Genomic DNA, 17,376 nt, shown 5'->3' with positions numbered 1-17,376 from the left:
GGAGTTGTAGACGCCTTCATTGTTTTATTCATTTCTCCACGCCCACGGAGTGAAGGTGTTAGGTAGAAATCATTCAGTGGTGTCTGTCTGTCTGTCTGTCTGTCTGTTGTTCGCACGATAACTCTTGAACGGAGAATAAGAGGATCCCGTAAGTTTGTCCTACACTTCCCTGGGTCACTGCTGAGATCAAGGTCATGGGGTCATGTCCGGGTATCAATGAAGCTTAATTATATATCATTCTTATTCAGTTCTTAGGTATTTTTTCCTTAATGTCAAGTTTCAAGGAAAATGTTAGGCCTCCAAAAAAGGATATTGTTCTTAGAATAACGAGTAGAAAGTTGGTAATTAGGGTACACACCTCGCCAAGATGAAGGTCAACTGCGTCAATGTGAATAAATTATATAGTTGGTGGGCTAATTAATAACGTAAGAGGCAATAAGAACTTAATTTTAAACAACGTAGAGGTAAAAGTTCAGGGTCAATACCAGAACAGGAGGCTTAACTCTAATACAACTTGTTAGGAGGATTTATCAGGTAGCTAAACTAACCCTTATGCCAGGTTTTATTACAATTTATCAACCTTTTTTTAGCTTCTCCCTTATGTAGGGAGTTCTATGTGAGGAGAACTATTGGCTTTAAACCCATAGATCAACTTTTTTTCCGAATTTAAACAACTCGATCTAAGTCAAGCACCCAGTCCACTTGAGAACTTTCATAGAGATCAGTAAACCCGTTTTTCTTCAACTGTTTTGTGTGTGACCTGGGATTACATCAAGTTTAGCCTCAAGTTAATTTTACCTATGATTAAACACCTTAAAGATATCTGGGGGGGTTAGGTTAGGTTAGTTTTAGGTTAAGTTAGGTTAGGTTAGTGACTAAGATACATTTCTGGAGTGACTTGTACTATAGACAACAAGACACTAAGAAAGTACCCATACCCACAGTGACGACCACAAGACCATAGGAAAGTACCCATACCCACAATGACGACCACAAGACCCTAGGAAAGTACCCATACCCACAGTGACGACCACAAAACCCTAAGAAAGTACCCATACCCACAGTGACGATCATAAAACCCTAAGAAAGTACCCATACCCACAGTGACGACCACAAAACCCTAAGAAAGTACCCATACCCACAGTGACGACCACAAAACCCTAAGAACCCATACCCACAGTGACGACACAAAACCCCAAGAAAGTACCCATACCCACAGTGACGACCACAAAACCCTAAGAAAGTACCATACCCACAGTGACGACAACAGGAGTGTTATGTAGAGGCCTTTGGTGACCTTCTGACTTTCAGGTTGACCTCTACACTACCTTCCAACTGGTGCCTGAAGGAGGAAGGGACAATGACCTCTCGATTCTCTCTCAAAAATTGGACCCACGTCACGTTTTATCCCATCACCTCAAACACCTAACAATTTTCACTCGCGTCGTCGATTACCTTTTAGAATTAAACTTAAAAAAAATAAAAATAAAATAAATAAATAAATAAATAAATAAATAAATAAAACAAAAATACAAAAAAACTAAATATAAACTCTCCAAAATTCATCAATAAAATCCCTAATTTATATTTTCGGTTTTATTTTTAACGATAATAAAATCGGTCTTAAGCTACCAGGAAGGAATTTTATACCTGCATAGATAGGCCTCGACCCGACGTAGGCTAAGGTGAGGAATGAACCATGTAAGGAGCGTGTGATAAGAGAGGGTCAATGTAAGTAGATGGTAGATAAGGCCAGGTAGATGGTAGATAAGGCCAGGGTAGATGATAGATACAAGCCAAGTAGAAGATAGATCGTATAGCTTTAAGCTCTGTAATGCTTTGGTAGATGAATGAAGGGGTGTGACCTGCCTGCCAGAAATACCTCCATAAGAGATACTGTGAGGAATAGTCAGCCTGGAATACTGTAAGGCACAATACGTAACATTATCAGGGATATCAAGGAACACTATAAGGAACAATAAAGAACACTATAAGGAACATCATGAACACTATAAAGAACAATAAAGAACACTATATGAACATCAAAGAACACTGTAAAGCAATCTAGGCGCACATCCACAGACAGGTGGTCCAGGTTTGACAGGTACAGCAGGTGGTTCAGACAGGTGGTTCAGACAGGTGGTTCAGACAGGTGGTTCAGACAGGTGGTTCGGACAGGTAGTTCAGACAGGTGGTTCAGACAGGTGGTTCAGACAGACGGTTCGGACAGGTGGTTCAGACAGGTGGTACAGACAGGTGAGCCACATAGATGACCCGTGGCTCATACACAGGTAAGACCATACAGGTGAAATGTACAGGTGTCTTCTTGTGGCCAACACCTGAGGATGTTGTTGATTAATTCCATTGTTTACTGTGTACCTGTTAAGTGAGGGTGAGAAAGTGAGGGTGTGAGAGGGTGAGTGAGAGTGAGTGAGGGTGAGAAAGTGAGGGTGTGAGAGGGTGAGTGAGTGAGAGTGAGGGTGAGAAAGTGAGGGTGTGAGAGGGTGAGTGGGAGTGAGTGAGGGTGAGAAAGTGAGGGTGTGAGAGGGTAAGAGTGAGTGAGGTTAAGAGTGAGAGTGAGATAGTGAGGATGAGAATGAGTGAAGGTTGAGAGTGACGGTGAGAGAGGGTGAGTGAGAGTGAGTGAAAAAGTGAGGGTGAGAAAGATTAAAGGTGAGAATGATGATGATGAAAGTGAGGATGAGAGTAAGTAAGTGAGTGAGTGAGTGAGTGAGTGAGGAAACATCAACGAAAACATCAATATAAAAAAAAACACAAGTCCACAACACATTATTTTCTTGTTTACATTGATGCGATAAAACACATTAGTGATGACTTAATATCCAGAGAAAATAAACATCAATACATTACATCATCTTAGTTCTACTTAAGAGTAATAATGTGACATTTATCAAGTTGTAAGTTTATGTAGGTTAGAGAGATGTATGTCAGAGTGCATGACTAACTACAAAGAAGCAAACTCATCCCACCACACTGTAACAGGTCATGCAGTTGCCACATACCTCTATATGGAAATTCAATTGTCATCGTAATGTTTCTTTCTTTGTTTAGAGATAAAGATTTTACTTCGTCCATTAAACAAACTGGAAATATATTTTGTTTACGTTGTCATAACTCCTGATAACAACCAACAAATATACCTACTTATCAACCTTTAACTTCTCACCTATAGTATTCTTTAAACGTACATAATTATCACTTCAGAGTAAACAACTTCATCACTACTGAGAATTGTGAGGTTATGAAGACCAGGTAGAGTGACACAGTTGATTGTCCTACAAGTTGCCAGGTACTGTTACTAGGCTCAGGTGAGGTTAGAGGGAGGGGGCGAGGGGGGGAAGAGGGGAGGGTGAGGAAGGAGGTGGTGAGAGAGGGAGTGGGGGAGGGGAAGGGTAAGGATGGGGGAGGGTAAGGGAGAGAAGATGAGGGTGAAGGAGGAGGGGAGGGTGATTGTCAAGATGGTAATAAAGTTTAACTTGGTGTTTTATCAGACTTGTGGTCATTAATCACTCGCCAGGTAAGATAAGGTTAGGTTAGGTTAGGCTAGATTAGGTTAGGTTAGGTTAGGTTAGGTTAGGTTAGGTTAGGATAGGAAAACATTACAGTTCGCCACTATGCAGAAGCACCAAACAGCATTTTATCAACATAGAGCTCAAACATTAACCTATTCTTTACACAAGTCTTATATCAACATACGTTAATGTCACCAGGACACAATGACTCACTCGACTAGGCAATGAATTAAAGCCACGACTTATTTCAAATATTATCTTTAAAATGTGCAATTAAACATTCTCTTTATTTAATGTCCCAGTGTTAATATCTACGCACTCTATCACAGCATGTTAAGACGCCAGAATCATTAAGTACAGTCAATGTATCCATCACAGCATCTTATAAACAATGTGAGACTTGTAAACACTAAACACAACGTTACTGTATATTAGTAAACGTACAGTGGCGTTCTGTTCATCCTATAACCACACAAGTTTATTTACTATGTATCTCACGTCAGCTGGTCTTACGGTACCTTTGTGTGGTGACACAGCTGGTTTTGTAATGGACTGAGTATATTATAGAATAAAAATAAGATACTGTAATACATACATAGCAACAAGTTCACACACACACACACACACACACACACACACACACACACACACACACACACACCGGCACTCCCATCTACCAACACCTAACACCTACACTCTCATGGAGATATACAGATATACCTGTACACAGGAGATCCAGTACTGTAGGGACAAAACTATAAGGAGACTGGAGATCTCGCAAGTATACATAGGAAACAAATTAGTCAGAGATATACATAATTCTATACTGAGATATACAGGGGCAGTCAGGGAGAGATATACATGCTTGAAGAAACTTGTATACGTATGACCTGGTACACGAGAAGGCTACCATAAGCCAACAAGAGACATGTATGAATAATGAACTTTTACCTGTATATACAAATTGGATACGCACAGGTAATAAACCCATTTAGAGATCCGGGTAAAGCCATGAGACCCTTCCCTGAGAGATACAATAGGAATACATAACCCGTTTAAGATACATAAAAAAGTACAAAACCTACAGAAAATACAGGTACGTTTGTAACCAGTATAAATAATGGTATAAGCACCCCCACACACACACGAGAGGTGGTCACATACCAACACAACAAGGCGGTCCCCCCCCCCACGTGCTCCCCCTGTCAGGATTAAGGCCACGGGCAGCCAAACATCATCTCGCAGACTCAGATTCTCTAAGATTCCTACGTCAAAAAATTTTCCCTATTGACTGGTGATGTGTGGAAAAATTATGACACAACGGACGAAGGATTTGGGCTACACTACCGAGATAAGACAACAGGAGTTCATTCTGAAATATATCGACTCTACCCCACCCAAGTACAGATAGTTTTCTGAAGGCTATACAAATGGCTTTGATATTGCACCAAGAATCTAACGTAACTCTCTGTAACTCTTTGTAATACTGTAATTCTTTTTGACTCTGTAACTCACCATAACTCGATGCGATTTCCCATCCGCTAGATAAGAGGGAAAAATTTGACGTAAGAATGTTCGAGTATAAAAGCTCAGGGAGGTAGGATTAAGGCCATCACCTCGCCTCACAGTTAAGTCTGTATATTTACACACCATGTGCCAGTAACCATGACAACCTAAGGCGAGTGATTATCCACCTTACAAATAATAGGAACAAAAGATTTAAATGTTGTAGAGGAAAAAGTGATTAAGAAAAAAAATACTCAGCGTGTTTCCTTTTGTGTCATGTTTATTTTTATTTTTGTCATGGGATAAAAAAAATAATGATGGATAAGAGAAATTTGCACCGTAGCATCTGTAAAACGCTGCAAATCTTGTTGCCAGGCTGACAGCTGCCCCCCCCTCCCCCCCTTCCTCCCCTCACCGAACCCCTCTCTCTCTTTTTCTCTCTCTCTTTGTCTTACCCCCCCCCCTTCCATTCCTAATCTCATATACCTTCCTTCTCCTCTATTTCCTTCTCTCCTATTTTATTTTTTTTCGTTAGTCTATCTCCCCGACTCCTTTCCTTGTACATTTCCCTTCCCATGTGTCTTTATCTATGTCCCGTCTTCACACTATATTTTCTTCTATTCCCTCCTTATTTTTAACCTACACCGCCCCGAGAGGTGAGGTTGAAGAGGGGTGAAGGGAGGAGTGAAGGCAGGGGAGACGGGGAGGTGTGTGTGTGTGTGTCACAAGTTCTCAGACAAGCTCCATTAACAGACATTGTGTGTCCTTCGTAGATCCGTGGTTATGGCGCCTACCAGATTATTGTTGTTGTTGTTGGCGCGGCGGGGGGTTGGGTCAGGGGAGGAGTACTTGTCCACTTTTGATGGTTGGTTTGTTACCTTGCTTTTACCCTCTTCAGCTAACCTTCACCTCTCTCTCACACACACACACACACACACACACACACACACACACACATACATCCACCTTCCCGTCTCCCAGCTGGGCTGTTCCGTCCCGTTGCAAGGCTGTCACACCGTTGTTGACCGATAGGCAGATGGTGTGCGAATAGATGGACACACACACTTCAACACACTCCCACACTCAACACACTCCTACACCCACACCCACACCCCCTATATGCACACTTAACAGTAAAATGGTTCTTCACACTCTATGGCATTTACAAAGCTTGATTTTCACAGAGGAAACGATGACATTTATAAAGCTTAATTCTGAAATTGAGTAACGTGTTCTGACGATTCAGTGGCAGGTAATCTCTCTTGTTTGTAAAACACCGGATTTTAAGCTGTTTCTTTTACTTAATGACTATGGGTGGTGAAGCAGCAGCGATTTACATAAGACTTTGGAAAACAGGTGGTGACCGAGACTCACGCAGCTAATCAGTAGACACAACAGGTGAATATGACGTTACCTGAGAGACCCGGGGTGCATAAAATATGATTTACTATATATAACGTGTGAATCACTGGACGTTGATGACATTGCAATATGTTGAAAAGGAAAACATAAAATCATTAAAGATGAATTATACGAATATCTTAAATACCATATTAACTATAAAAAAGTCTTATCTGAATGAAGTTTACTCGAAAAGTGGGAATTTAGGAATTGTAATATACGTAGTGGAAATCATGATGTGGGAATATTGCAGCGAGACTATTATGGTAAGAATCATACTGAGGAAATATTATGGTGGGAATCATGAGGTGGAAATGTTACTGATTTTACAATGGGAATATTATGGTGGGAATCATGAGGTGGAAATATTACTGATCTTACAATAGGAATATTATGGTGGGAATCATGAGGTGGAAATGTTAATGATCTTGCAATGGGAATATTATGGTGGGAATCTTGCTAGTAGGAATGGAGGTGTACACGAATTCACTTAATTGATCAGTCGGATGAAATAAAATAAACTAAAATAATTACAATAAATGAAAAATCGTAATCACACACACCAAATAAATAAACCCACAAAAATATCGATAATTTACACAAATAAAAAAAAATAATACCCTTACGTTTTCTATGACTACATGTGAGGTGGTTGAGGAAATATCTAAGGATGAACTCGGGTTTTTAATACCAGTTAGGCAAGAAAGTTTGTTTTTGTTTTGTGTTTGTTCGTTAATAATCCATATAGAGAGTAATGGCGTGATATGTGCTATACTGTATCTATCGGAACACATCTGGTTAAAATCCACACTAGTAATCTTGATGTCTTGAGAATTCCCCACAACGCGTCAAAAGCGGCCATAACCTACCAGGAGATGATGGAGGATAAGCCCTAATTCATCGACCGTATCTGACATCTTGTTGTGGTCACAGCCACATACCAAGTTTCCTTCAAGTCCAATGCGTTTTGTTCCGAGTTGTCGCGTTCCTGATGGCTGACAACCACCCGCTGAGGGAAATAAAGACACTCACGCACCCCCCACCTCCCACACACCCACACACATTCATTCCCCCACACACACAAAAATAAGACGCATTCTGATTACTGCATTGGTCCACAAACATAAGTTTGGTTGAAATCTCTTGTTATTTGCTCAAACAAGACTGACAAACGGACGGATAAACGCATAAATGGAAAACAAATTGTCATATTCACTTCCTGACTTTGAGGATAACTTTTTTAAAATATCGAGGAAAAAATGATGGGGACAGTCCTCCTCTCTCACAAAAATAGAGAGAAATCTTTCCTCCAGCCATGAGATCTAGAGGGACGTATGTGTTTATACCTGGAAGGGGGGGGGGAGAGGCAGCCTTGACCGTCACCCCTGACAGGTCAAGAGCAGGTGCGGACCAACGGTGGTAGTGGTGGTGGGTTCTGCCTGGTCCGAGGGGCGTGGTTATGGTGGTGGTGAAAGGTGGGAAGATGAGATCGTTGATAGTGAAGGTGAATGACCTGAAACATGATTCGTTATACAAAAAATAATAATAACTAATAATAACGATAATAGAAAATCAATTTATTATTAAATTTATAACACTAAATCATCTTTTGTTGTAATTATTAGTCATATACAGGTTCTTATGTTACTTTTTGGAGATGTTTTGTTATATATTCCTTTAAGGTGACGAAGGAGATGCTGATATGCTCAATATATTCAAGGGGCGAGGTTAGGGAAGGTTAGGTTAGGTTAGGTTAGGTTAGGTTAGGTTAGGTTAGGTTAGGTTAGGTTAGGTTAGGTTAAGAAAGGTAAGGTAAGGTAAGGTAAGGGTATATGAATATTTTGTTACCTTTGATTCAGTAATGCTAATAAGACCCAAACCTCTGTGGAACTACCTTAAAACACGAACACAATCACCACAGCCTTCACTCACTATCTTACCTCCCTCACTCACTATCTTACCTCCCTCACTCACTATCTTACCTCCCTCACTCACTATCTTACCTCCCTCTCTCACTATCTTACCTCCATCTCTCACTATCTTACCTCCCTCACTCACTATCTTAACACCTTCACTCACTATCTTAACACCTTCACTCACCATCTTACCTCCCTCACTCACTATCTTAGCACCTTCCTCACTATCTTAACACCTTACTCACTATCTTCACCTTCACCACTCACCACCCCTCACTCACTATCTTACCTCCCTTCTACTCTCACTATCTTTCGCTCCTCACACTCACCTCTTACCTCTCTCACTCACTCATCTTACCTCTCTCACTACACCTAATACCTCCCTCCTCATATCTTACCTCCCTCACTCACTATCTTATCTCCCCACTCACCTTACCTCCACTCACTATCTTACCTTAACTTAACACCTCAATAACTATCTTACCTCTCACTCACTATCTTATCTCCCCACCACTATTTACCTCCCCTCTCACCATCTACCCCCTCACCCACCATCTAACACCTCACTCACTCTCTACTCCCCCTTCTCACCATCATCGTACCACCCTCACTCTTAACTCACCATCTTACCTCACTCACCATCTACCACCTTCACTCACCATTGTCACCTCACCACTATCACCCCACTACCATTCACTCTACCACTCACTCACCATTTACCACCATCGTACCACCCCTCACTCACCTATCGTACCACCTCACCACTCACTATCGTACCACCCTCATCTTCTTACCTTCACTCACTATCTTAACACCTTCACTCACCATCTGAACACCCTCACTCACTATCTTTACCTCCTTCACTCACTGTCTTTAACACCTTAACTCACTATCTTTCCACCCCACTCACTCATCGTACCACCCCACCACCATCGTACCACCCCACTCACTCATCGTACCACCACCCCACTCACCTATCGTACCACCCCACTCACTATCGTACCACCCCACTACTATCGTACCCCCACTCACTATCGTACCACCCTCACCACTATCTTAACACCTTCACTCACTATCTTTTCCCCACTCACTTCACCCACCATCTTTACCATCACCACTCATCACCATCTACTCACCACCATCTCACCTTCCTCCCACCACCCTCACTCACTATCGTACCACCCCCCACTCACTATCACCACATCTCCTCACTCACTATCTTAACACTCATCACTATCTTCCACCTTCACTCACTATCGCACCACCCTCACTCACTATCGTACCACCCCCACTCACTATCGTACCACCCTCACTCACTATCGTACCACCCTCACTCACTATCGTACCACCCTCACTCACTATCGTACCACCCTCACTCCACGACTCATTATCATTCACCACTTTCAACACACAAGAGAGAGCCAGGTGTCAATAACCTCTCGTCCCTAAATAATAACCCACAAAGGGAAGGTTTAATCTGTTCATCCCATCAAGATTCTCTGCCTCCCTTACCATCTACCACATCTGTTCCTCCCCGTTATCCCACGTCGCCTGAAGCGCGAGGATGCGTCGGGGTGGTGGGCCCGGGAGGACGTCATTTCCTGCAGGCTGAAGAAGGTCTACGGAGGGTGGTTCCTCCTAGTGGTGGTTGATAATAATAATAATGAACCTCTGTCGTCAACGAGATCCACCATCTCTCTCTCTCTCTCTCTCTCTCTCTCTCTCTCTCTCTCTCTCCGTCCCCTCCTACCTTCTATCCTCCTGCCTCTTCTCTCCATCCCCTCTTTTCTCGTCCCTATTTCCATTCCCTTCCTGCCCCCCTCCTCTTCCTCCTCTCTCCATCCACTCCCTCCCTCCTCCCTCCCATACTTCTCTTTAATGCAATATCCTCATTTTTCTTCCCCCTTTTCTTTCCTCCTCTTCTCTCCTTTCGTCTTTCTTTACCTATTTTATTCCCCTTCCAAGACATGCGTTCTCATTAACAACATAAGAGGATCATCTCTACTCTCGTCTTGCCCCTTTCCATACCCCCTCCCTTCCCTTCCTTTCCTTTCCCTTCCCTTTCCCCACACTCTACCCTATGTCTCCCTCCCTCCAAGACCCAAAACAACAGGGTACATCCACCACGTGGTCGGGAAGGTTACCTGTCTGCTCACCTGGGGGGGTTGAACTCTCCCTGGTTATCTGCTCACTTAAATTCAAGGGTTAAACAGAAGGTCGGTACATGAGGTGAGTGACCCGTGTGTGTGTGTGTGTGTGTCTGTCTGTCTGTCTGTCTGTCTGTCTGTCTGTCTGCCTGTGTGGAGTCCTGTGATGTAGCCCTCGCAGTTTTGTAGCCTTAGTACTGTAGCCCCCACAGTATAGCAACAGTGTAGTCCCCATAGTATATTAAGGGCATTGTAGCCTAGACAGTGTAACCTTGGCAGTGCAGTCCCGACAAAGTAGGGGGTGTATTCCGAGTGTATCCCGACAGTTTATCCCGACAGTATAGCCCCGGCAGTGAAATCCCGACAATGTAGTCCCAACAATGTATCCCGACAAATTATCCCCGACAGTGCAGTACCGACAAAGTAGCCCCGACAATGTAGTCCCGACAGTGTAGTACAGACAATGGATCCCCGACAGTGTAGTACCGATAATATAGTCCCGACAGTGTATCCCGATAATTTAGTCCCGACAATGTAGTCCCGACAGTGCAGTACCAACAATTTAATCCGGACAAAGTAGCCCCGCCAACATAGCCCCAACAATGTAGCCAAGACAGTGTAGGCCCGACAGGGAAGTACCGACAAAGTAACCCAACAAAGTAACCCCGACAATGTAGTCCCGGCACTATAGTCCGGACAATATAGACCCGACAACACAGGCCCAACAGTGTAGCCCTGACAATATAGTCCAAACAGTGTAGCCAGGATATTGTAGCCCCGACAACGTAGCCCCGACAACATAGCCCCGACAACATAGCCCCAACAATGTAGCGCCGTCTAGAAAGAAGGCTATATATGCAAATGGACTTAGTCCCAGTGGAAGTAATGTGTGTGAGAAGGTCTATTCTATGTCTGTCTGAGGGAGTGTATAGTCTGTGTGTATGTGTCTGTGTGTGCATATGTGTCTGTGTGTGTATGTGTGTCTGTGTGTGTATGTGTGTGGGGGATATCTCGTGTGTATGTATCTGTGTGGGAGGGTTTGGTGGTCAGGGAGAAATGGAAGGAAGGGTGGAGGGAAGCGGAGAGGGGAGGAGAGAGGGAGGGAGAGAGAGGGAGTAAGGGAGGGAGAGAGGGAGGGAGGGAGGAAGGGAGTGAGTGGCCGCCTGCCTGACTCGCGGGGTCTGTGACTGGCCCAGTTCCCAGGGTCAACGAACTATCGTCCCGTCTCACGGCCGCGACTTACACCTCGCCAGATTGAGAAACTCCTTATGACTTCTAATGGTTAATAATCCGTCGCGCTTTTTTTTCCCCGAAATCTACCCAAGTTCACGGAGCTCCCGACTTTCTAAAACACCTGGATTGGTGATTGTGTGGTGTGTGTGTGTGATGGAAGAGCGTGTACCTGAGGGAAAGATGGTGGTGTGAAGGGAGGGATGGAGGAGGGTCGTGCTGCAATGTACAGTTACAACAGCTACGGAAACAACTGAATCTCGCGTCTATGCGAGGAATTTAGTGTCGTAATCATAATCTACTACATAACTTATGCCTCAAATCCTTATTTTCTAATGGTAATTGTACGTAAATTCATTATAAATGCAACGAGGTATCAGGATCTGTCAAAGAAAATGTATCAAGATGAGTTAGCAGTCATGTGATTTTAGGGGGACACTCAAGTATACTGTGTATGGTAATTGTGCTTATTTACAGTTGTGTGGGTGTAGGTGTGGGTGTGGGTGTGGGTGTGGGGTGTGGGTGTGTGTGGGTGTGGGTGTGTGGGTGTAAGTGTGGGTGTGGGTGGTGTGGGGTGTGGTGTGTGAGTGTGGGTGTGGGTGTGGGTGTGGGTGTGGGTGTGGGTGTGGGTGTGGGTGTGTGGGTGTGGGTGTGGGTGTGGGTGTGGGTGTGGGTGTGGGTGTGTGTGTGGGTGTGGGTGAGTGTGGGTGTGTGGGGTGTGGGTGTGGGTGTAAGTGTGGGTGTGGGTGTGGGTGTAGTGTGGGTGTGGGTGTGGGTGTGGGTGTGGGTGTGGGTGTAAGTGTGGGTGTGGGTGTAATCTTGGGTGTAGGTGTGAGTGTGAATGTGGGTGTGGTGTGTGTGGGTGTGGATGTAGGAGTGTGGGTGTAGTGAAGGTGTGGGTGTAGGTGGTGTGGGTGTGGGTGTGGTGTGGGTGTGGGTGTGGGTGTGGGTGTGGGTGTGGGGTGTAGGTGTGAGTGTGAATGTAGGTGTGGTGTGTGTAGGTGTGGATGTGGATGTAGGTGTGAGTGTAGGTGTGGATGTAAGTGTGGGTGTAAGTGTGGATGTAAGTGTGGGTGTAAGTGAAGGTGTGGGTGTAGGTGTGGGTGCGGGTATGGGTGTGGGCGCTGCAGGGTGGAATATTACTGTTCATGATGACCATCAACAAGACTGGTTCAAGGCAATGACCCACCGAGACTGTATGCATCCAGTCAGCCAGCCAGTAAGTCAGTCAGTTACTCAGCCAACCGGTTAGTTTGTCAGGCATCCAGTTAGTTAGTCAACCAACCAATTAGTTAGTCAACCAACAGTTAATTAGGTAACCAACCAATTAGTTAGTCAATCAACAGTTAGTTAGATAACCAACCAGTTAGTTAATAAACCATCCAGTTAGTCAACCAACCAATTAGTTAGTCGACCAACCAGTTAGTTAATCATCCAACCAGTTAGCCAACCAACCAATTAGTTAGTTAACCAAGAGTTAATTGGGTTACCAACCAATTATTTAGTCAACCAACAGTTAGTTAGGTAACCAACCAGTTAGTTAGTCAGCCAACCAGTTAATTAGAGAGCCAGTCATCCAATGTATTTCATTTAGTCAGGCAACCAGACAGTTACTCTGTCACCCAGTCAACGTGCCAGCCAGCCAGCCATCCATCCACCCAGTCAGCCATCCTTCCGCCCAATCAGCCATCCTTCCACCCAGTCAGCCATCCTTCCACCCAGCCAGCCAGCCATCCACCCAGTCAACCATCCTTTTCCACCCAGCCAGCCAGCCATCCACCCAGTCAACCATCCTTCCACCCAGCCAGCCAGCCATCCACCCAGTCAACCATCCTTCCACCCAGCCAGCCAGCCATCCACCCAGTCAACCATCCTTCCACCCAGCCAGCCAGCCATCCACCCAGTCAACCATCCTTCCACCCAGCCAGCCAGCCATCCACCCAGTCAACCATCCTTCCACCCAGCCAGCCAGCCATCCACCCAGTCAACCATCCTCCACCCAGCCAGCCAGCCATCCACCCAGTCAACCATCCTCCACCCAGCCAGCCACAGCCATCCACCCAGTCAACCATCCTTCCAACCAGCCAGCCAGCCATCCACCCAGTCAACCATCCTTCCACCCAGCCAGCCAGTCATCCACCCAGTCAACCATCCTTCCACCCAGCCACAGCCATCCACCCAGTCAACCATCCCCTTCCACCCAGCCACAGCCAGCCATCCACTCCACAACCATCCTTCCACCCAGCCAGCCAGCCATCCACCCAGTCAACCATCCATCCACCAATCCAGTCAGTGAATCAGACATCCAGTTCACCCAAGAGGTAGCGGGGTAAGTCACATAACTGTCGTGACGCTGGTATGTGACGCCCGGTGTGACAAGTGTGTGACGGGGATGTGTCAAGTGTGTGTGACGGGGATGTGCCAAGGTAAAGACGGGGATGTGTCAAGTGTATATGACGGGGATGTGTCAAGTGTGTGTGACGGTGATGTGTCAAATATATGTTACGGTGATGTGCCAAGTGTGTGTGACGGGGATGTGCCAAGTGTGTGTGAAGGTGATGTGTCAAATATATGTTACGGTGATGTGCCAAGTATGTGTGACGGGGATGTGCCAAGTGTATGATACCCTGACACACTGCTGAGAGAGAGAATGAGAGACAGAGAATTGGAGAGAGAGAAAGAGAATTGGGGAGAGAGAAAAAGAGAGAGAGAGATAATCTAACTGTATAACTGGTTGCAAATACCTGTATAGGACCGAGTGACTGGTGTTGCATGACTGTGTATCTAATAGGAGCTAACTGTATGGCTCTCCACTCCTCCAGATGCCGCCAAAGATAAACAGTTCACTTTAGATAAAAAAAACTGTCGAGTCTTCACACCAGTCAGTCAGTCAGTTACTCATTCGGTTAGTGAGGTGGTATAGTCAGAGACACTCACCCCGAAGCCAGTACAGTCAGCCAGTCATTTTTAAAGCCAGTCGGTCAGTTCAACAGGTAATCACTCAGCAGCCAATAAACAACCAGTCACTCAACAGTCAATACAACAGTCAGTACAATTAGTCAGTCAGTCAGTTCAACAGCCAGTCACCCAACAGCCAGTACAATCAGTCAGTCAGTCAGTCAGCCAGTCAGTCACTCCAACAACCAGTCACTCACAGCCATTACAGTCAGTCAGTCAATACAAGAGCCAGTCAAACAACAGCCAGTACACTCAGTCAAGTCTAACAGCCAGTCAGACAACAGTTCATGGCCCCCATCAGTAACTACTTTGCGGTAAGCCAGTCACTGCCTCCAGAACTAAACTCTCATTACCAACCAAACTCACTTTCTTTACCAACCAAACTCACTTTCTTTATCAACCAAACTCGCTTTCTTTACCAACCAAACTCGGTTTCTTTACCAACCAAACTCACTTTCTTTACCAACCAAACTCACTTTCTTTACCAACCAAACTCACTTTCTTTACCAACCAAACTCACTTTCTTTATCAACCAAACTCACTTTCTTTACCAACCAAACTCGCTTTCTTTACCAACCAAACTCGCTTTCTTTACCAACCAAACTCACTTTCTTTACCAACCAAAAATCTTTCATTGTGGACCAAATTCTTTTTCATTTCGGAACAAGTTTCTCTTAAATAGGATGCATTTTACTCTTTATTTGGAGAGAGAGAGAGAGAGAGAGAGAGAGAGAGAGAGAGAGAGAGAGAGAGAGAGAGAGAAGCAAAAAGGAAAGAGATAAATCAGCAGAGAGAAAGAAAAAAGAAAGAAATTAACAAAGAAAGAGACAGAGCTGTACTGAAGATATCCAAAGATGGTAGACCATTTAAAGCACATTGTGTTACCCATTTGTTGGTTATTTTAAGTTTTTGGTCTCTGAGAATGTTCCCTCTTCTGTGTTGGTGACAGCCGTGTTTAATTCAATATCATTCGGGTACTTTCTTGACCTTGATCGGGTAATTCACAGGGTAGAGTTTATAACGTTCCTCTGTTACACCTATGGTAAGAATATCACGCTTTAACACACCTCCTCCCGTCCTACCTACAACACACTTCACTACCTCTTCCCGTCCCTCTGTCCCTCCACCTATCACGCTTTAACACACCTCCTCCCGTCCTTCCTACAACACACTTCATCACCTCTTCCCGTCCCTCTGTCCCTCCACCTATCACGCTTCAACACACCTCCTCCCGTCCTTCCTACAACACACTTCACAACTCCCCCCGACCCCTCACAGCATAACTCTTTAATAGCCCGGTACTCACATCAAGAGTCCTTTAGGGTCAGAACCACCATAACTTTGCTTGAGTCAGCCACTCATATTGTCATGGGTCAGTACACGTCATCCTCTCAATGGCTAAATAATGTATTGGATCTGTAATGTTGTATCTCTTGTTTTGATTTTGTTTTTACTGGTTATAAATGACTGAATGGAGGAACAATAAAGGGTTGTGTAGTCTTTTATAATGGTATTCATAAACGACTCAATTCGATGGAGATTTCAATGATTTGTAGGTAGTATTAGTAGAGATTTCAATCCCCCGTAGAGAGTGATCACGGACTGTTTCTGTTTTGGTTATTATAATTACATGCGAGTCGATTGCACGTAAACTATGAGGAAGTAAGCGAGAGAGAGAGAGAGAAAGAGAGAGAGAGAGAGAGAGTCATCATGAGGCTAGGAAGTGTAGCTAGCTCACGGGTGATTGTAACTGGAGGCAGTCTGACGAAACTGAAAGCGCACACACACACACACACACACACACACACACACACACACACACACACACACACACACACACACACAGAGGTCGGTGGTACAAGCAGAGGCATTTACCAGACAATTACTAAGCAGCTCACAACCACGTTCACCCCGCCCTCACCTTCCACTACCTTGAGCCCTAAGAACTGAGATTCACAAGACACTGCCGATGAAAAAAAACATTAAAACAAACCAATAATACAATGAAACAAAAACAAAAGCAAACAAAAGAAAAAAAATGGAAAAAATAATAATAATAAACAAAATAAAAAATTAATAAAAATAAAATAACTAAGTAAATTAAAAATAAATAAATAAATAAATAAATAAATAAATAAAATAAATAAATAAATTACAGACATCAATATAAGATTTAATGTTAGTAAAAATGCAAAAATATATTCCAAAAAGAGAGAAAAATAATGGGGAAAAATTTAATAAATATATTACGGAATAAAAAAAAAAATCAATTACCTCTGTGTCAATATCCTTTACAAATAATGAACTCTGATACGTGTGGTCATCTGTACACAACAAAGAAAAGTTATTATGTTTAAATTATTTGAGATGGGAAATAAATCTATTAATGTGTACATGAGGCATAAATTAAGTTGCTTACAAAAAAAATCCTCTTTTTACTACAACTTAGAGCCAGCGTGTGTCAGGGTGGTGCTGGTGTCATGAGCTAGAGGCAGCGTGTGTCAGGGTGGTGCTGGTGTCATGAGCTAGAGGTAAGCATGGTGTGTCAGGGTGGTGCTGGTGTCATGAGCTAGAGGTAAGCATGGTGTGTCAGGGTGGTGTTGGTGTCATGAGCTAGAGGTAAGCATGGTGTGTCAGGATGGTGTTGGTGTCATGAGCTAGAGGTAAGCATGGTGTGTCAGGGTG

Source organism: Homarus americanus, unplaced genomic scaffold (assembly GCF_018991925.1).
Source record: "Homarus americanus isolate GMGI-L3 unplaced genomic scaffold, GMGI_Hamer_2.0 scaffold57980, whole genome shotgun sequence".
Lineage (NCBI taxonomy): Eukaryota > Metazoa > Arthropoda > Malacostraca > Decapoda > Nephropidae > Homarus > Homarus americanus.
This window is presented reverse-complemented; position numbering follows the sequence as displayed.